Consider the following 20,405-nt stretch of genomic DNA (forward strand, 5'->3'; position numbering starts at 1 on the left):
CGCGTTTTCAGCCCAAGATTGTACAGTTCAGGTGAAACTGTCAAAATCTTCAAAATGAGCAAAAGCACAATGAAATTAATGCTGGAATCATCTTCAAGTTGCTAAAATACACTAATGACAGCAAAAAGTTTGAGTCTACAACATTTAGTTAAGGTGTGAGAGCCAAAATGAACTTTGTATTGCTTTAAATGCATTTTCAGCCCGATAGTACACTTCAGGTGAAACTGTCAAAATCTTCAAAATGAGCAAAAGCACAATGAAATTAATGCTGGAATCATCTTCAAGTTGCTAAAATACACTAATGACAGCAAAAAGTTTGAGTCTACAACATTTAGTTAAGGTGTGAGAGCCAAAATGAACTTTGTATTGCTTTAAATGCATTTTCAGCCCGATAGTACACTTCAGGTGAAACTGTCAAAATCTTCAAAATGAGCAAAAGCACAATGAAATTAATGCTGGAATCATCTTCAAGTTGCTAAAATACACTAATGACAGCAAAAAGTTTGAGTCTACAACATTTAGTTAAGGTGTGAGAGCCAAAATGAACTTTGTATTGCTGTAAACGCGTTTTCAGCACCTGATTGTACACTTCAGGTGAAACTGTCAAAATCTTCAAAATGAGCAAAAGCACGATGAAATTAATGCTGGAATCATCTTCAAGTTGCTAAAATACACTAATGACAGCAAAAAGTTTGAGTCTACAACATTTAGTTAAGGTGTGAGAGCCAAAATGAACTTTGTATTGCTGTAAACGCGTTTTCAGCACCTGATTGTACACTTCAGGTGAAACTGTCAAAATCTTCAAAATGAGCAAAAGCACGATGAAATTAATGCTGGAATCATCTTCAAGTTGCTAAAATACACTAATGACAGCAAAAAGTTTGAGTCTACAACATTTAGTTAAGGTGTGAGAGCCAAAATGAACTTTGTATTGCTTTAAATGCATTTTCAGCCCGAATGTACACTTCAGGTGAAACTGTCAAATTCTTCAAAATGAGCAAAAGCACAATGAAATTAATGCTGGAATCATCTTCAAGTTGCTAAAATACACTAATGACAGCAAAAAGTTAGAGTCTACAACATTTAGTTAAGGTGTGAGAGCCAAAATTAACTTTGTATTGCTTTAAATGCATTTTCAGCCCGATTGGACACTTCAGGTGAAACTGTCAAAATCTTCAAAATGAGCAAAAGCACAATTCAATTAATGCTGGAATCATCTTCAAGCTGCTAAAATACACTAATGACAGTAACAAGTTTGAGTCTACAACATTTAGTTAAGGTGTGAGAGCCTAAATGAACTTTGTATTGCTTTAAACGCATTTTCAGCCCCTGATTGTACACTTCAGGTGAAACTGTCAAAATCTTCAAAATGAGCAAAAGCACAATGAAATTAATGCTGGAATCATCTTCAAGTTGCTAAAATACACTAATGACAGCAACAAGTTTGAGTCTACAACATTTAGTTAAGGTGTGAGAGCCTAAATGAACTTTGTATTGCTTTAAATGCATTTTCAGCCCGATTGTACACTTCAGGTGAAACTGTCAAAATCTTAAAAATGAGCAAAAGCACAATGAAATTAATGCTGGAATCATCTTCAAGTTGCTAAAATACACTAATGACAGCAAAAAGTTTGAGTCTACAACATTTAGTTAAGGTGTGAGAGCCAAAATTAACTTTGTATTGCTTTAAATGCATTTTCAGCCCGATTGGACACTTCAGGTGAAACTGTCAAAATCTTCAAAATGAGCAAAAGCACAATTAAATTAATGCTGGAATCATCTTCAAGCTGCTAAAATACACTAATGACAGTAACAAGTTTGAGTCTACAACATTTAGTTAAGGTGTGAGAGCCTAAATGAACTTTGCATTTTCAGCCCCTGATTGTACACTTCAGGTGAAACTGTCAAAATCTTCAAAATGAGCAAAAGCACAATGAAATTAATGCTGGAATCATCTTCAAGTTGCTAAAATACACTAATGACAGCAAAAAGTTTGAGTCTACAACATTTAGTTAAGGTGTGAGAGCCAAAATGAACTTTGTATTGCTTTAAATGCATTTTCAGCCCGAATGTACACTTCAGGTGAAACTGTCAAATTCTTCAAAATGAGCAAAAGCACAATGAAATTAATGCTGGAAACATCTTCAAGTTGTTAAAATACACTAATGACAGCAACAAGTTTGAGTCTACAACATTTAGTTAAGGTGTGAGAGCCAAAATGAACTTTGTATTGCTGTAAACGCGTTTTCAGCACCTGATTGTACACCTCAGGTGAAACTGTCAAAATCTTCAAAATGAGCAAAAGCACAATGAAATGAATGCTGGAATCATCTTCAAGTTGCTAAAATACACTAATGACAGCAAAAAGTTTGAGTCTACAACATTTAGTTAAGGTGTGAAAGCCTAAATGAACTTTTCATTGCTTTAAACGCGTTTTCAGCCCTTGATTGTACAATTCAGGTGAAACTGTCAAAATCTTCAAAATGAGCAAAAGCACAATGAAATTAATGCTGGAATCATCTTCAAGTTGCTAAAATACACTAATGACAGCAACAAGTTTGAGTCTACAACATTTAGTTAAGGTGTGAGAGCCAAAATGAACTTTGTATTGCTGTAAACGCGTTTTCAGCACCTGATTGTACAATTCAGGTGAAACTGTCAAAATATTCAAAATGAGCAAAAGCACAATGAAATTAATGCTGGAATCATCTTCAAGTTGCTAAAATACACTAATGACAGCAAAAAGTTTGAGTCTACAACATTTAGTTAAGGTGTGAGAGCCAAAATTAACTTTGTATTGCTTTAAATGCATTTTCAGCCCGATTGGACACTTCAGGTGAAACTGTCAAAATCTTCAAAATGAGCAAAAGCACAATTAAATTAATGCTGGAATCATCTTCAAGCTGCTAAAATACACTAATGACAGTAACAAGTTTGAGTCTACAACATTTAGTTAAGGTGTGAGAGCCTAAATGAACTTTGCATTTTCAGCCCCTGATTGTACACTTCAGGTGAAACTGTCAAAATCTTCAAAATGAGCAAAAGCACAATGAAATTAATGCTGGAATCATCTTCAAGTTGCTAAAATACACTAATGACAGCAAAAAGTTTGAGTCTACAACATTTAGTTAAGGTGTGAGAGCCAAAATTAACTTTGTATTGCTTTAAATGCATTTTCAGCCCGATTGGACACTTCAGGTGAAACTGTCAAAATCTTCAAAATGAGCAAAAGCACAATTAAATTAATGCTGGAATCATCTTCAAGCTGCTAAAATACACTAATGACAGTAACAAGTTTGAGTCTACAACATTTAGTTAAGGTGAGAGAGCCTAAATGAACTTTGTATTGCTTTAAATGCATTTTCAGCCCGATTGTACACTTCAGGTGAAACTGTCAAAATCTTAAAAATGAGCAAAAGCACAATGAAATTAATGCTGGAATCATCTTCAAGTTGCTAAAATACACTAATGACAGCAAAAAGTTTGAGTCTACAACATTTAGTTAAGGTGTGAGAGCCTAAATGAACTTTGTATTGCTTTAAACGCGTTTTCAGCCCAAGATTGTACACTTCAGGTGAAACTGTCAAAATCTTCAAAATGAGCAAAAGCACAATGAAATTAATGCTGGAATCATCTTCAAGTTGCTAAAATACACTAATGACAGCAAAAAGTTTGAGTCTACAACATTTAGTTAAGGTGTGAGAGCCAAAATGAACTTTGTATTGCTTTAAATGCATTTTCAGCCCGATAGTACACTTCAGGTGAAACTGTCAAAATCTTCAAAATGAGCAAAAGCACAATGAAATTAATGCTGGAATCATCTTCAAGTTGCTAAAATACACTAATGACAGCAAAAAGTTTGAGTCTACAACATTTAGTTAAGGTGTGAGAGCCAAAATGAACTTTGTATTGCTTTAAATGCATTTTCAGCCCGATAGTACACTTCAGGTGAAACTGTCAAAATCTTCAAAATGAGCAAAAGCACAATGAAATTAATGCTGGAATCATCTTCAAGTTGCTAAAATACACTAATGACAGCAAAAAGTTTGAGTCTACAACATTTAGTTAAGGTGTGAGAGCCAAAATGAACTTTGTATTGCTGTAAACGCGTTTTCAGCACCTGATTGTACACTTCAGGTGAAACTGTCAAAATCTTCAAAATGAGCAAAAGCACGATGAAATTAATGCTGGAATCATCTTCAAGTTGCTAAAATACACTAATGACAGCAAAAAGTTTGAGTCTACAACATTTAGTTAAGGTGTGAGAGCCAACATGAACTTTGTATTGCTTTAAATGCATTTTCAGCCCGATTGGACACTTCAGGTGAAACTGTCAAAATCTTCAAAATGAGCAAAAGCACAATTCAATTAATGCTGGAATCATCTTCAAGCTGCTAAAATACACTAATGACAGTAACAAGTTTGAGTCTACAACATTTAGTTAAGGTGTGAGAGCCTAAATTAACTTTGTATTGCTTTAAACGCATTTTCAGCCCCTGATTGTACACTTCAGGTGAAACTGTCAAAATCTTCAAAATGAGCAAAAGCACAATGAAATTAATGCTGGAATCATCTTCAAGTTGCTAAAATACACTAATGACAGCAACAAGTTTGAGTCTACAACATTTAGTTAAGGTGTGAGAGCCTAAATGAACTTTGTATTGCTTTAAATGCATTTTCAGCCCGATTGTACACTTCAGGTGAAACTGTCAAAATCTTAAAAATGAGCAAAAGCACAATGAAATTAATGCTGGAATCATCTTCAAGTTGCTAAAATACACTAATGACAGCAAAAAGTTTGAGTCTACAACATTTAGTTAAGGTGTGAGAGCCTAAATGAACTTTGTATTGCTTTAAACGTGTTTTCAGCCCAAGATTGTACACTTCAGGTGAAACTGTCAAAATCTTCAAAATGAGCAAAAGCACAATGAAATTAAAGCTGGAATCACCTTCAAGTTGCTAAAATACACTAATGACAGCAAGAAGTTTGAGTCTACAACATTTAGTTATGGTGTGAGAGCCAAAATGAACTTTTTATTGCTGTAAACGCGTTTTCAGCACCTGAATGTACACTTCAGGTGAAACTGTCAAAATCTTCAAAATGAGCAAAAGCACGATGAAATTAATGCTGGAATCATCTTCAAGTTGCTAAAATACACTAATGACAGCAAAAAGTTTGAGTCTACAACATTTAGTTAAGGTGTGAGAGCCAAAATGAACTTTGTATTGCTTTAAATGCATTTTCAGCCCGAATGTACACTTCAGGTGAAACTGTCAAATTCTTCAAAATGAGCAAAAGCACAATGAAATTAATGCTGGAATCATCTTCAAGTTGCTAAAATACACTAATGACAGCAAAAAGTTTGAGTCTACAACATTTAGTTAAGGTGTGAGAGCCAAAATTAACTTTGTATTGCTTTAAATGCATTTTCAGCCCGATTGGACACTTCAGGTGAAACTGTCAAAATCTTCAAAATGAGCAAAAGCACAATTAAATTAATGCTGGAATCATCTTCAAGCTGCTAAAATACACTAATGACAGTAACAAGTTTGAGTCTACAACATTTATTTAAGGTGTGAGAGCCTAAATGAACTTTGTATTGCTTTAAACGCATTTTCAGCCCCTGATTGTACACTTCAGGTGAAACTGTCAAAATCTTCAAAATGAGCAAAAGCACAATGAAATTAATGCTGGAATCATCTTCAAGTTGCTAAAATACACTAATGACATCAAAAAGTTTGAGTCTACAACATTTAGTTAAGGTGTGAGAGCCTAAATTAACTTTGTATTGCTTTAAACGCGTTTTCAGCCCAAGATTGTACACTTCAGGTGAAACTGTCAAAATCTTCAAAATGAGCAAAAGCACAATGAAATTAATGCTGGAATCACCTTCAAGTTGCTAAAATACACTAATGACAGCAAGAAGTTTGAGTCTACAACATTTAGTTAAGGTGTGAGAGCCAAAATGAACTTTTTATTGCTGTAAACGCGTTTTCAGCACCTGAATGTACACTTCAGGTGAAACTGTCAAAATCTTCAAAATGAGCAAAAGCACGATGAAATTAATGCTGGAATCATCTTCAAGTTGCTAAAATACACTAATGACAGCAAAAAGTTTGAGTCTACAACATTTAGTTAAGGTGTGAGAGCCAAAATGAACTTTGTATTGCTTTAAATGCATTTTCAGCCCGATAGTACACTTCAGGTGAAACTGTCAAAATCTTCAAAATGAGCAAAAGCACAATGAAATTAATGCTGGAATCATCTTCAAGTTGCTAAAATACACTAATGACAGCAAAAAGTTTGAGTCTACAACATTTAGTTAAGGTGTGAGAGCCAAAATGAACTTTGTATTGCTTTAAATGCATTTTCAGCCCGATAGTACACTTCAGGTGAAACTGTCAAAATCTTCAAAATGAGCAAAAGCACAATGAAATTAATGCTGGAATCATCTTCAAGTTGCTAAAATACACTAATGACAGCAAAAAGTTTGAGTCTACAACATTTAGTTAAGGTGTGAGAGCCAAAATGAACTTTGTATTGCTGTAAACGCGTTTTCAGCACCTGATTGTACACTTCAGGTGAAACTGTCAAAATCTTCAAAATGAGCAAAAGCACAATGAAATTAATGCTGGAATCATCTTCAAGTTGCTAAAATACACTAATGACAGCAAAAAGTTTGAGTCTACAACATTTAGTTAAGGTGTGAGAGCCAAAATGAACTTTGTATTGCTTTAAATGCATTTTCAGCCCGAATGTACACTTCAGGTGAAACTGTCAAATTCTTCAAAATGAGCAAAAGCACAATGAAATTAATGCTGGAATCATCTTCAAGTTGCTAAAATACACTAATGACAGCAAAAAGTTTGAGTCTACAACATTTAGTTAAGGTGTGAGAGCCAAAATTAACTTTGTATTGCTTTAAATGCATTTTCAGCCCGATTGGACACTTCAGGTGAAACTGTCAAAATCTTCAAAATGAGCAAAAGCACAATTCAATTAATGCTGGAATCATCTTCAAGCTGCTAAAATACACTAATGACAGTAACAAGTTTGAGTCTACAACATTTAGTTAAGGTGTGAGAGCCTAAATGAACTTTGTATTGCTTTAAACGCATTTTCAGCCCCTGATTGTACACTTCAGGTGAAACTGTCAAAATCTTCAAAATGAGCAAAAGCACAATGAAATTAATGCTGGAATCATCTTCAAGTTGCTAAAATACACTAATGACAGCAACAAGTTTGAGTCTACAACATTTAGTTAAGGTGTGAGAGCCTAAATGAACTTTGTATTGCTTTAAATGCATTTTCAGCCCGATTGTACACTTCAGGTGAAACTGTCAAAATCTTAAAAATGAGCAAAAGCACAATGAAATTAATGCTGGAATCATCTTCAAGTTGCTAAAATACACTAATGACAGCAAAAAGTTTGAGTCTACAACATTTAGTTAAGGTGTGAGAGCCTAAATGAACTTTGTATTGCTTTAAACGCGTTTTCAGCCCAAGATTGTACACTTCAGGTGAAACTGTCAAAATCTTCAAAATGAGCAAAAGCACAATGAAATTAAAGCTGGAATCACCTTCAAGTTGCTAAAATACACTAATGACAGCAAGAAGTTTGAGTCTACAACATTTAGTTATGGTGTGAGAGCCAAAATGAACTTTTTATTGCTGTAAACGCGTTTTCAGCACCTGAATGTACACTTCAGGTGAAACTGTCAAAATCTTCAAAATGAGCAAAAGCACGATGAAATTAATGCTGGAATCATCTTCAAGTTGCTAAAATACACTAATGACAGCAAAAAGTTTGAGTCTACAACATTTAGTTAAGGTGTGAGAGCCAAAATGAACTTTGTATTGCTTTAAATGCATTTTCAGCCCGATAGTACACTTCAGGTGAAACTGTCAAAATCTTCAAAATAAGCAAAAGCACAATGAAATTAATGCTGGAATCATCTTCAAGTTGCTAAAATACACTAATGACAGCAAAAAGTTTGAGTCTACAACATTTAGTTAAGGTGTGAGAGCCAAAATGAACTTTGTATTGCTTTAAATGCATTTTCAGCCCGATAGTACACTTCAGGTGAAACTGTCAAAATCTTCAAAATGAGCAAAAGCACAATGAAATTAATGCTGGAATCATCTTCAAGTTGCTAAAATACACTAATGACAGCAACAAGTTTGAGTCTACAACATTTAGTTAAGGTGTGAGAGCCAAAATGAACTTTGTATTGCTGTAAACGCGTTTTCAGCACCTGATTGTACAATTCAGGTGAAACTGTCAAAATATTCAAAATGAGCAAAAGCACAATGAAATTAATGCTGGAATCATCTTCAAGTTGCTAAAATACACTAATGACAGCAAAAAGTTTGAGTCTACAACATTTAGTTAAGGTGTGAGAGCCAAAATTAACTTTGTATTGCTTTAAATGCATTTTCAGCCCGATTGGACACTTCAGGTGAAACTGTCAAAATCTTCAAAATGAGCAAAAGCACAATTAAATTAATGCTGGAATCATCTTCAAGCTGCTAAAATACACTAATGACAGTAACAAGTTTGAGTCTACAACATTTAGTTAAGGTGTGAGAGCCTAAATGAACTTTGTATTGCTTTAAACGCATTTTCAGCCCCTGATTGTACACTTCAGGTGAAACTGTCAAAATCTTCAAAATGAGCAAAAGCACAATGAAATTAATGCTGGAATCATCTTCAAGTTGCTAAAATACACTAATGACAGCAAAAAGTTTGAGTCTACAACATTTAGTTAAGGTGTGAGAGCCAAAATGAACTTTGTATTGCTTTAAATGCATTTTCAGCCCGAATGTACACTTCAGGTGAAACTGTCAAATTCTTCAAAATGAGCAAAAGCACAATGAAATTAATGCTGGAATCATCTTCAAGTTGCTAAAATACACTAATGACAGCAAAAAGTTTGAGTCTACAACATTTAGTTAAGGTGTGAGAGCCAAAATTAACTTTGTATTGCTTTAAATGCATTTTCAGCCCGATTGGACACTTCAGGTGAAACTGTCAAAATCTTCAAAATGAGCAAAAGCACAATTAAATTAATGCTGGAATCATCTTCAAGCTGCTAAAATACACTAATGACAGTAACAAGTTTGAGTCTACAACATTTAGTTAAGGTGTGAGAGCCTAAATGAACTTTGTATTGCTTTAAACGCATTTTCAGCCCCTGATTGTACACTTCAGGTGAAACTGTCAAAATATTCAAAATGAGCAAAAGCACAATGAAATTAATGCTGGAATCATCTTTAAGTTGCTAAAATACACTAATGACAGTAAAAAGTTTAAGTCTACAACATTTAGTTAAGGTGTGAGAGCCAAAATGAACTTTGTATTGCTTTAAATGCATTTTCAGCCCGAATGTACACTTCAGGTGAAACTGTCAAATTCTTCAAAATGAGCAAAAGCACAATGAAATTAATGCTGGAAACATCTTCAAGTTGCTAAAATACACTAATGACAGCAACAAGTTTGAGTCTACAACATTTAGTTAAGGTGTGAGAGCCAAAATGAACTTTGTATTGCTGTAAACGCGTTTTCAGCACCTGATTGTACACTTCAGGTGAAACTGTCAAAATCTTCAAAATGAGCAAAAGCACGATGAAATTAATGCTGGAATCATCTTCAAGTTGCTAAAATACACTAATGACAGCAAAAAGTTTGAGTCTACAACATTTAGTTAAGGTGTGAGAGCCAAAATGAACTTTGTATTGCTTTAAATGCATTTTCAGCCCGAATGTACACTTCAGGTGAAACTGTCAAATTCTTCAAAATGAGCAAAAGCACAATGAAATTAATGCTGGAATCATCTTCAAGTTGCTAAAATACACTAATGACAGCAAAAAGTTTGAGTCTACAACATTTAGTTAAGGTGTGAGAGCCAAAATGAACTTTGTATTGCTTTAAATGCATTTTCAGCCCGATAGTACACTTCAGGTGAAACTGTCAAAATCTTCAAAATGAGCAAAAGCACAATGAAATTAATGCTGGAATCATCTTCAAGTTGCTAAAATACACTAATGACAGCAAAAAGTTTGAGTCTACAACATTTAGTTAAGGTGTGAGAGCCAAAATGAACTTTGTATTGCTGTAAACGCGTTTTCAGCACCTGATTGTACACTTCAGGTGAAACTGTCAAAATCTTCAAAATGAGCAAAAGCACAATGAAATTAATGCTGGAATCATCTTCAAGTTGCTAAAATACACTAATGACAGCAAAAAGTTTGAGTCTACAACATTTAGTTAAGGTGTGAGAGCCAAAATGAACTTTGTATTGCTTTAAATGCATTTTCAGCCCGAATGTACACTTCAGGTGAAACTGTCAAATTCTTCAAAATGAGCAAAAGCACAATGAAATTAATGCTGGAATCATCTTCAAGTTGCTAAAATACACTAATGACAGCAAAAAGTTTGAGTCTACAACATTTAGTTAAGGTGTGAGAGCCAAAATTAACTTTGTATTGCTTTAAATGCATTTTCAGCCCGATTGGACACTTCAGGTGAAACTGTCAAAATCTTCAAAATGAGCAAAAGCACAATTCAATTAATGCTGGAATCATCTTCAAGCTGCTAAAATACACTAATGACAGTAACAAGTTTGAGTCTACAACATTTAGTTAAGGTGTGAGAGCCTAAATGAACTTTGTATTGCTTTAAACGCATTTTCAGCCCCTGATTGTACACTTCAGGTGAAACTGTCAAAATCTTCAAAATGAGCAAAAGCACAATGAAATTAATGCTGGAATCATCTTCAAGTTGCTAAAATACACTAATGACAGCAACAAGTTTGAGTCTACAACATTTAGTTAAGGTGTGAGAGCCTAAATGAACTTTGTATTGCTTTAAATGCATTTTCAGCCCGATTGTACACTTCAGGTGAAACTGTCAAAATCTTAAAAATGAGCAAAAGCACAATGAAATTAATGCTGGAATCATCTTCAAGTTGCTAAAATACACTAATGACAGCAAAAAGTTTGAGTCTACAACATTTAGTTAAGGTGTGAGAGCCTAAATGAACTTTGTATTGCTTTAAACGCGTTTTCAGCCCAAGATTGTACACTTCAGGTGAAACTGTCAAAATCTTCAAAATGAGCAAAAGCACAATGAAATTAAAGCTGGAATCACCTTCAAGTTGCTAAAATACACTAATGACAGCAAGAAGTTTGAGTCTACAACATTTAGTTATGGTGTGAGAGCCAAAATGAACTTTTTATTGCTGTAAACGCGTTTTCAGCACCTGAATGTACACTTCAGGTGAAACTGTCAAAATCTTCAAAATGAGCAAAAGCACGATGAAATTAATGCTGGAATCATCTTCAAGTTGCTAAAATACACTAATGACAGCAAAAAGTTTGAGTCTACAACATTTAGTTAAGGTGTGAGAGCCAAAATGAACTTTGTATTGCTTTAAATGCATTTTCAGCCCGATAGTACACTTCAGGTGAAACTGTCAAAATCTTCAAAATAAGCAAAAGCACAATGAAATTAATGCTGGAATCATCTTCAAGTTGCTAAAATACACTAATGACAGCAAAAAGTTTGAGTCTACAACATTTAGTTAAGGTGTGAGAGCCAAAATGAACTTTGTATTGCTTTAAATGCATTTTCAGCCCGATAGTACACTTCAGGTGAAACTGTCAAAATCTTCAAAATGAGCAAAAGCACAATGAAATTAATGCTGGAATCATCTTCAAGTTGCTAAAATACACTAATGACAGCAAAAAGTTTGAGTCTACAACATTTAGTTATGGTGTGAGAGCCAAAATGAACTTTGTATTGCTGTAAACGCGTTTTCAGCACCTGATTGTACACTTCAGGTGAAACTGTCAAAATCTTCAAAATGAGCAAAAGCACAATGAAATTAATGCTGGAATCATCTTCAAGTTGCTAAAATACACTAATGACAGCAAAAAGTTTGAGTCTACAACATTTAGTTAAGGTGTGAGAGCCAAAATGAACTTTGTATTGCTTTAAATGCATTTTCAGCCCGAATGTACACTTCAGGTGAAACTGTCAAATTCTTCAAAATGAGCAAAAGCACAATGAAATTAATGCTGGAATCATCTTCAAGTTGCTAAAATACACTAATGACAGCAAAAAGTTTGAGTCTACAACATTTAGTTAAGGTGTGAGAGCCAAAATTAACTTTGTATTGCTTTAAATGCATTTTCAGCCCGATTGGACACTTCAGGTGAAACTGTCAAAATCTTCAAAATGAGCAAAAGCACAATTAAATTAATGCTGGAATCATCTTCAAGCTGCTAAAATACACTAATGACAGTAACAAGTTTGAGTCTACAACATTTAGTTAAGGTGTGAGAGCCTAAATGAACTTTGTATTGCTTTAAACGCATTTTCAGCCCCTGATTGTACACTTCAGGTGAAACTGTCAAAATATTCAAAATGAGCAAAAGCACAATGAAATTAATGCTGGAATCATCTTTAAGTTGCTAAAATACACTAATGACAGTAAAAAGTTTAAGTCTACAACATTTAGTTAAGGTGTGAGAGCCAAAATGAACTTTGTATTGCTTTAAATGCATTTTCAGCCCGAATGTACACTTCAGGTGAAACTGTCAAATTCTTCAAAATGAGCAAAAGCACAATGAAATTAATGCTGGAAACATCTTCAAGTTGCTAAAATACACTAATGACAGCAACAAGTTTGAGTCTACAACATTTAGTTAAGGTGTGAGAGCCAAAATGAACTTTGTATTGCTGTAAACGCGTTTTCAGCACCTGATTGTACACTTCAGGTGAAACTGTCAAAATCTTCAAAATGAGCAAAAGCACGATGAAATTAATGCTGGAATCATCTTCAAGTTGCTAAAATACACTAATGACAGCAAAAAGTTTGAGTCTACAACATTTAGTTAAGGTGTGAGAGCCAAAATGAACTTTGTATTGCTTTAAATGCATTTTCAGCCCGAATGTACACTTCAGGTGAAACTGTCAAATTCTTCAAAATGAGCAAAAGCACAATGAAATTAATGCTGGAATCATCTTCAAGTTGCTAAAATACACTAATGACAGCAAAAAGTTTGAGTCTACAACATTTAGTTAAGGTGTGAGAGCCAAAATTAACTTTGTATTGCTTTAAATGCATTTTCAGCCCGATTGGACACTTCAGGTGAAACTGTCAAAATCTTCAAAATGAGCAAAAGCACAATTAAATTAATGCTGGAATCATCTTCAAGCTGCTAAAATACACTAATGACAGTAACAAGTTTGAGTCTACAACATTTAGTTAAGGTGTGAGAGCCTAAATGAACTTTGTATTGCTTTAAACGCATTTTCAGCCCCTGATTGTACACTTCAGGTGAAACTGTCAAAATCTTCAAAATGAGCAAAAGCACAATGAAATTAATGCTGGAATCATCTTCAAGTTGCTAAAATACACTAATGACAGCAAACAGTTTGAGTCTACAACATTTAGTTAAGGTGTGAGAGCCTAAATGAACTTTGTATTGCTTTAAACGCGTTTTCAGCCAAGATTGTACACTTCAGGTGAAACTGTCAAAATCTTCAAAATGAGCAAAAGCACAATGAAATTAATGCTGGAATCACCTTCAAGTTGCTAAAATACACTAATGACAGCAAGAAGTTTGAGTCTACAACATTTAGTTAAGGTGTGAGAGCCAAAATGAACTTTTTATTGCTGTAAACGCGTTTTCAGCACCTGAATGTACACTTCAGGTGAAAATGTCAAAATCTTCAAAATGAGCAAAAGCACGATGAAATTAATGCTGGAATCATCTTCAAGTTGCTAAAATACACTAATGACAGCAAAAAGTTTGAGTCTACAACATTTAGTTAAGGTGTGAGAGCCAAAATGAACTTTGTATTGCTTTAAATGCATTTTCAGCCCGAATGTACACTTCAGGTGAAACTGTCAAATTCTTCAAAATGAGCAAAAGCACAATGAAATTAATGCTGGAATCATCTTCAAGTTGCTAAAATACACTAATGACAGCAAAAAGTTTGAGTCTACAACATTTAGTTAAGGTGTGAGAGCCAAAATTAACTTTGTATTGCTTTAAATGCATTTTCAGCCCGATTGGACACTTCAGGTGAAACTGTCAAAATCTTCAAAATGAGCAAAAGCACAATTCAATTAATGCTGGAATCATCTTCAAGCTGCTAAAATACACTAATGACAGTAACAAGTTTGAGTCTACAACATTTAGTTAAGGTGTGAGAGCCTAAATGAACTTTGTATTGCTTTAAATGCATTTTCAGCCCGATAGTACACTTCAGGTGAAACTGTCAAAATCTTCAAAATGAGCAAAAGCACAATGAAATTAATGCTGGAATCATCTTCAAGTTGCTAAAATACACTAATGACAGCAACAAGTTTGAGTCTACAACATTTAGTAAAGGTGTGAGAGCCTAAATGAACTTTGTATTGCTTTAAATGCATTTTCAGCCCGATTGTACACTTCAGGTGAAACTGTCAAAATCTTAAAAATGAGCAAAAGCACAATGAAATTAATGCTGGAATCATCTTCAAGTTGCTAAAATACACTAAAGACAGCAAAACGTTTGAGTCTACAACATTTAGTTAAGGTGTGAGAGCCAAAATTAACTTTGTATTGCTTTAAATGCATTTTCAGCCCGATAGTACACTTCAGGTGAAACTGTCAAAATCTTCAAAATGAGCAAAAGCACAATGAAATTAATGCTGGAATCATCTTCAAGTTGCTAAAATACACTAATGACAGCAAAAAGTTTGAGTCTACAACATTTAGTTAAGGTGTGAGAGCCTAAATGAACTTTGTATTGCTTTAAACGTGTTTTCAGCCCAAGATTGTACACTTCAGGTGAAACTGTCAAAATCTTCAAAATGAGCAAAAGCACAATGAAATTAAAGCTGGAATCACCTTCAAGTTGCTAAAATACACTAATGACAGCAAGAAGTTTGAGTCTACAACATTTAGTTATGGTGTGAGAGCCAAAATGAACTTTTTATTGCTGTAAACGCGTTTTCAGCACCTGAATGTACACTTCAGGTGAAACTGTCAAAATCTTCAAAATGAGCAAAAGCACGATGAAATTAATGCTGGAATCATCTTCAAGTTGCTAAAATACACTAATGACAGCAAAAAGTTTGAGTCTACAACATTTAGTTAAGGTGTGAGAGCCAAAATGAACTTTGTATTGCTTTAAATGCATTTTCAGCCCGAATGTACACTTCAGGTGAAACTGTCAAATTCTTCAAAATGAGCAAAAGCACAATGAAATTAATGCTGGAATCATCTTCAAGTTGCTAAAATACACTAATGACAGCAAAAAGTTTGAGTCTACAACATTTAGTTAAGGTGTGAGAGCCAAAATTAACTTTGTATTGCTTTAAATGCATTTTCAGCCCGATTGGACACTTCAGGTGAAACTGTCAAAATCTTCAAAATGAGCAAAAGCACAATTAAATTAATGCTGGAATCATCTTCAAGCTGCTAAAATACACTAATGACAGTAACAAGTTTGAGTCTACAACATTTAGTTAAGGTGTGAGAGCCAAAATGAACTTTGTATTGCTGTAAATGCATTTTCAGCCCGATTGGACACTTCAGGTGAAACTGTCAAAATCTTCAAAATGAGCAAAAGCACAATTAAATTAATGCTGGAATCATCTTCAAGCTGCTAAAATACACTAATGACAGTAACAAGTTTGAGTCTACAACATTTATTTAAGGTGTGAGAGCCTAAATGAACTTTGTATTGCTTTAAACGCATTTTCAGCCCCTGATTGTACACTTCAGGTGAAACTGTCAAAATCTTCAAAATGAGCAAAAGCACAATGAAATTAATGCTGGAATCATCTTCAAGTTGCTAAAATACACTAATGACATCAAAAAGTTTGAGTCTACAACATTTAGTTAAGGTGTGAGAGCCTAAATTAACTTTGTATTGCTTTAAACGCGTTTTCAGCCCAAGATTGTACACTTCAGGTGAAACTGTCAAAATCTTCAAAATGAGCAAAAGCACAATGAAATTAATGCTGGAATCACCTTCAAGTTGCTAAAATACACTAATGACAGCAAGAAGTTTGAGTCTACAACATTTAGTTAAGGTGTGAGAGCCAAAATGAACTTTTTATTGCTGTAAACGCGTTTTCAGCACCTGAATGTACACTTCAGGTGAAACTGTCAAAATCTTCAAAATGAGCAAAAGCACGATGAAATTAATGCTGGAATCATCTTCAAGTTGCTAAAATACACTAATGACAGCAAAAAGTTTGAGTCTACAACATTTAGTTAAGGTGTGAGAGCCAAAATGAACTTTGTATTGCTTTAAATGCATTTTCAGCCCGATAGTACACTTCAGGTGAAACTGTCAAAATCTTCAAAATGAGCAAAAGCACAATGAAATTAATGCTGGAATCATCTTCAAGTTGCTAAAATACACTAATGACAGCAAAAAGTTTGAGTCTACAACATTTAGTTAAGGTGTGAGAGCCAAAATGAACTTTGTATTGCTTTAAATGCATTTTCAGCCCGATAGTACACTTCAGGTGAAACTGTCAAAATCTTCAAAATGAGCAAAAGCACAATGAAATTAATGCTGGAATCATCTTCAAGTTGCTAAAATACACTAATGACAGCAAAAAGTTTGAGTCTACAACATTTAGTTAAGGTGTGAGAGCCAAAATGAACTTTGTATTGCTGTAAACGCGTTTTCAGCACCTGATTGTACACTTCAGGTGAAACTGTCAAAATCTTCAAAATGAGCAAAAGCACAATGAAATTAATGCTGGAATCATCTTCAAGTTGCTAAAATACACTAATGACAGCAAAAAGTTTGAGTCTACAACATTTAGTTAAGGTGTGAGAGCCAAAATGAACTTTGTATTGCTTTAAATGCATTTTCAGCCCGAATGTACACTTCAGGTGAAACTGTCAAATTCTTCAAAATGAGCAAAAGCACAATGAAATTAATGCTGGAATCATCTTCAAGTTGCTAAAATACACTAATGACAGCAAAAAGTTTGAGTCTACAACATTTAGTTAAGGTGTGAGAGCCAAAATTAACTTTGTATTGCTTTAAATGCATTTTCAGCCCGATTGGACACTTCAGGTGAAACTGTCAAAATCTTCAAAATGAGCAAAAGCACAATTAAATTAATGCTGGAATCATCTTCAAGCTGCTAAAATACACTAATGACAGTAACAAGTTTGAGTCTACAACATTTAGTTAAGGTGTGAGAGCCTAAATGAACTTTGTATTGCTTTAAACGCATTTTCAGCCCCTGATTGTACACTTCAGGTGAAACTGTCAAAATCTTCAAAATGAGCAAAAGCACAATGAAATTAATGCTGGAATCATCTTCAAGTTGCTAAAATACACTAATGACAGCAAAAAGTTTGAGTCTACAACATTTAGTTAAGGTGTGAGAGCCTAAATGAACTTTGTATTGCTTTAAACGCGTTTTCAGCCCAAGATTGTACACTTCAGGTGAAACTGTCAAAATCTTCAAAATGAGCAAAAGCACAATGAAATTAATGCTGGAATCACCTTCAAGTTGCTAAAATACACTAATGACAGCAAGAAGTTTGAGTCTACAACATTTAGTTAAGGTGTGAGAGCCAAAATGAACTTTTTATTGCTGTAAACGCGTTTTCAGCACCTGAATGTACACTTCAGGTGAAAATGTCAAAATCTTCAAAATGAGCAAAAGCACGATGAAATTAATGCTGGAATCATCTTCAAGTTGCTAAAATACACTAATGACAGCAAAAAGTTTGAGTCTACAACATTTAGTTAAGGTGTGAGAGCCAAAATGAACTTTGTATTGCTTTAAATGCATTTTCAGCCCGAATGTACACTTCAGGTGAAACTGTCAAATTCTTCAAAATGAGCAAAAGCACAATGAAATTAATGCTGGAATCATCTTCAAGTTGCTAAAATACACTAATGACAGCAAAAAGTTTGAGTCTACAACATTTAGTTAAGGTGTGAGAGCCAAAATTAACTTTGTATTGCTTTAAATGCATTTTCAGCCCGATTGGACACTTCAGGTGAAACTGTCAAAATCTTCAAAATGAGCAAAAGCACAATTCAATTAATGCTGGAATCATCTTCAAGCTGCTAAAATACACTAATGACAGTAACAAGTTTGAGTCTACAACATTTAGTTAAGGTGTGAGAGCCTAAATGAACTTTGTATTGCTTTAAACGCATTTTCAGCCCCTGATTGTACACTTCAGGTGAAACTGTCAAAATCTTCAAAATGAGCAAAAGCACAATGAAATTAATGCTGGAATCATCTTCAAGTTGCTAAAATACACTAATGACAGCAACAAGTTTGAGTCTACAACATTTAGTAAAGGTGTGAGAGCCTAAATGAACTTTGTATTGCTTTAAACGCATTTTCAGCCCCTGATTGTACACTTCAGGTGAAACTGTCAAAATCTTCAAAATGAGCAAAAGCACAATGAAATTAATGCTGGAATCATCTTCAAGTTGCTAAAATACACTAAAGACAGCAAAACGTTTGAGTCTACAACATTTAGTTAAGGTGTGAGAGCCAAAATTAACTTTGTATTGCTTTAAATGCATTTTCAGCCCGATAGTACACTTCAGGTGAAACTGTCAAAATCTTCAAAATGAGCAAAAGCACAATGAAATTAATGCTGGAATCATCTTCAAGTTGCTAAAATACACTAATGACAGCAAAAAGTTTGAGTCTACAACATTTAGTTAAGGTGTGAGGGCCAAAATGAACTTTGTATTGCTTTAAATGCATTTTCAGCCCGAATGTACACTTCAGGTGAAACTGTCAAATTCTTCAAAATGAGCAAAAGCACAATGAAATTAATGCTGGAAACATCTTCAAGTTGTTAAAATACACTAATGACAGCAACAAGTTTGAGTCTACAACATTTAGTTAAGGTGTGAGAGCCAAAATGAACTTTGTATTGCTGTAAACGCGTTTTCAGCACCTGATTGTACACTTCAGGTGAAACTGTCAAAATCTTCAAAATGAGCAAAAGCACAATGAAATGAATGCTGGAATCATCTTCAAGTTGCTAAAATACACTAATGACAGCAAAAAGTTTGAGTCTACAACATTTAGTTAAGGTGTGAAAGCCTAAATGAACTTTTCATTGCTTTAAACGCGTTTTCAGCCCTTGATTGTACAATTCAGGTGAAACTGTCAAAATCTTCAAAATGAGCAAAAGCACAATGAAATTAATGCTGGAATCATCTTCAAGTTGCTAAAATACACTAATGACAGCAACAAGTTTGAGTCTACAACATTTAGTTAAGGTGTGAGAGCCAAAATGAACTTTGTATTGCTGTAAACGCGTTTTCAGCACCTGATTGTACAATTCAGGTGAAACTGTCAAAATATTCAAAATGAGCAAAAGCACAATGAAATTAATGCTGGAATCATCTTCAAGTTGCTAAAATACACTAATGACAGCAAAAAGTTTGAGTCTACAACATTTAGTTAAGGTGTGAGAGCCAAAATTAACTTTGTATTGCTTTAAATGCATTTTCAGCCCGATTGGACACTTCAGGTGAAACTGTCAAAATCTTCAAAATGAGCAAAAGCACAATTAAATTAATGCTGGAATCATCTTCAAGCTGCTAAAATACACTAATGACAGTAACAAGTTTGAGTCTACAACATTTAGTTAAGGTGTGAGAGCCTAAATGAACTTTGTATTGCTTTAAACGCATTTTCAGCCCCTGATTGTACACTTCAGGTGAAACTGTCAAAATCTTCAAAATGAGCAAAAGCACAATGAAATTAATGCTGGAATCATCTTCAAGTTGCTAAAATACACTAATGACAGCAACAAGTTTGAGTCTACAACATTTAGTTATGGTGTGAGAGCCAAAATGAACTTTTTATTGCTGTAAACGCGTTTTCAGCACCTGAATGTACACTTCAGGTGAAACTGTCAAAATCTTCAAAATGAGCAAAAGCACGATGAAATTAATGCTGGAATCATCTTCAAGTTGCTAAAATACACTAATGACAGCAAAAAGTTTGAGTCTACAACATTTAGTTAAGGTGTGAGAGCCAAAATGAACTTTGTATTGCTTTAAATGCATTTTCAGCCCGAATGTACACTTCAGGTGAAACTGTCAAATTCTTCAAAATGAGCAAAAGCACAATGAAATTAATGCTGGAATCATCTTCAAGTTGCTAAAATACACTAATGACAGCAAAAAGTTTGAGTCTACAACATTTAGTTAAGGTGTGAGAGCCAAAATTAACTTTGTATTGCTTTAAATGCATTTTCAGCCCGATTGGACACTTCAGGTGAAACTGTCAAAATCTTCAAAATGAGCAAAAGCACAATTAAATTAATGCTGGAATCATCTTCAAGCTGCTAAAATACACTAATGACAGTAACAAGTTTGAGTCTA

This window comes from Leptonotus elevatus, unplaced genomic scaffold, assembly GCF_054856555.1.
Source record: "Leptonotus elevatus isolate MCC_2025b unplaced genomic scaffold, RoL_Lele_1.0 HiC_scaffold_23, whole genome shotgun sequence".
Taxonomy (NCBI): domain Eukaryota; kingdom Metazoa; phylum Chordata; class Actinopteri; order Syngnathiformes; family Syngnathidae; genus Leptonotus; species Leptonotus elevatus.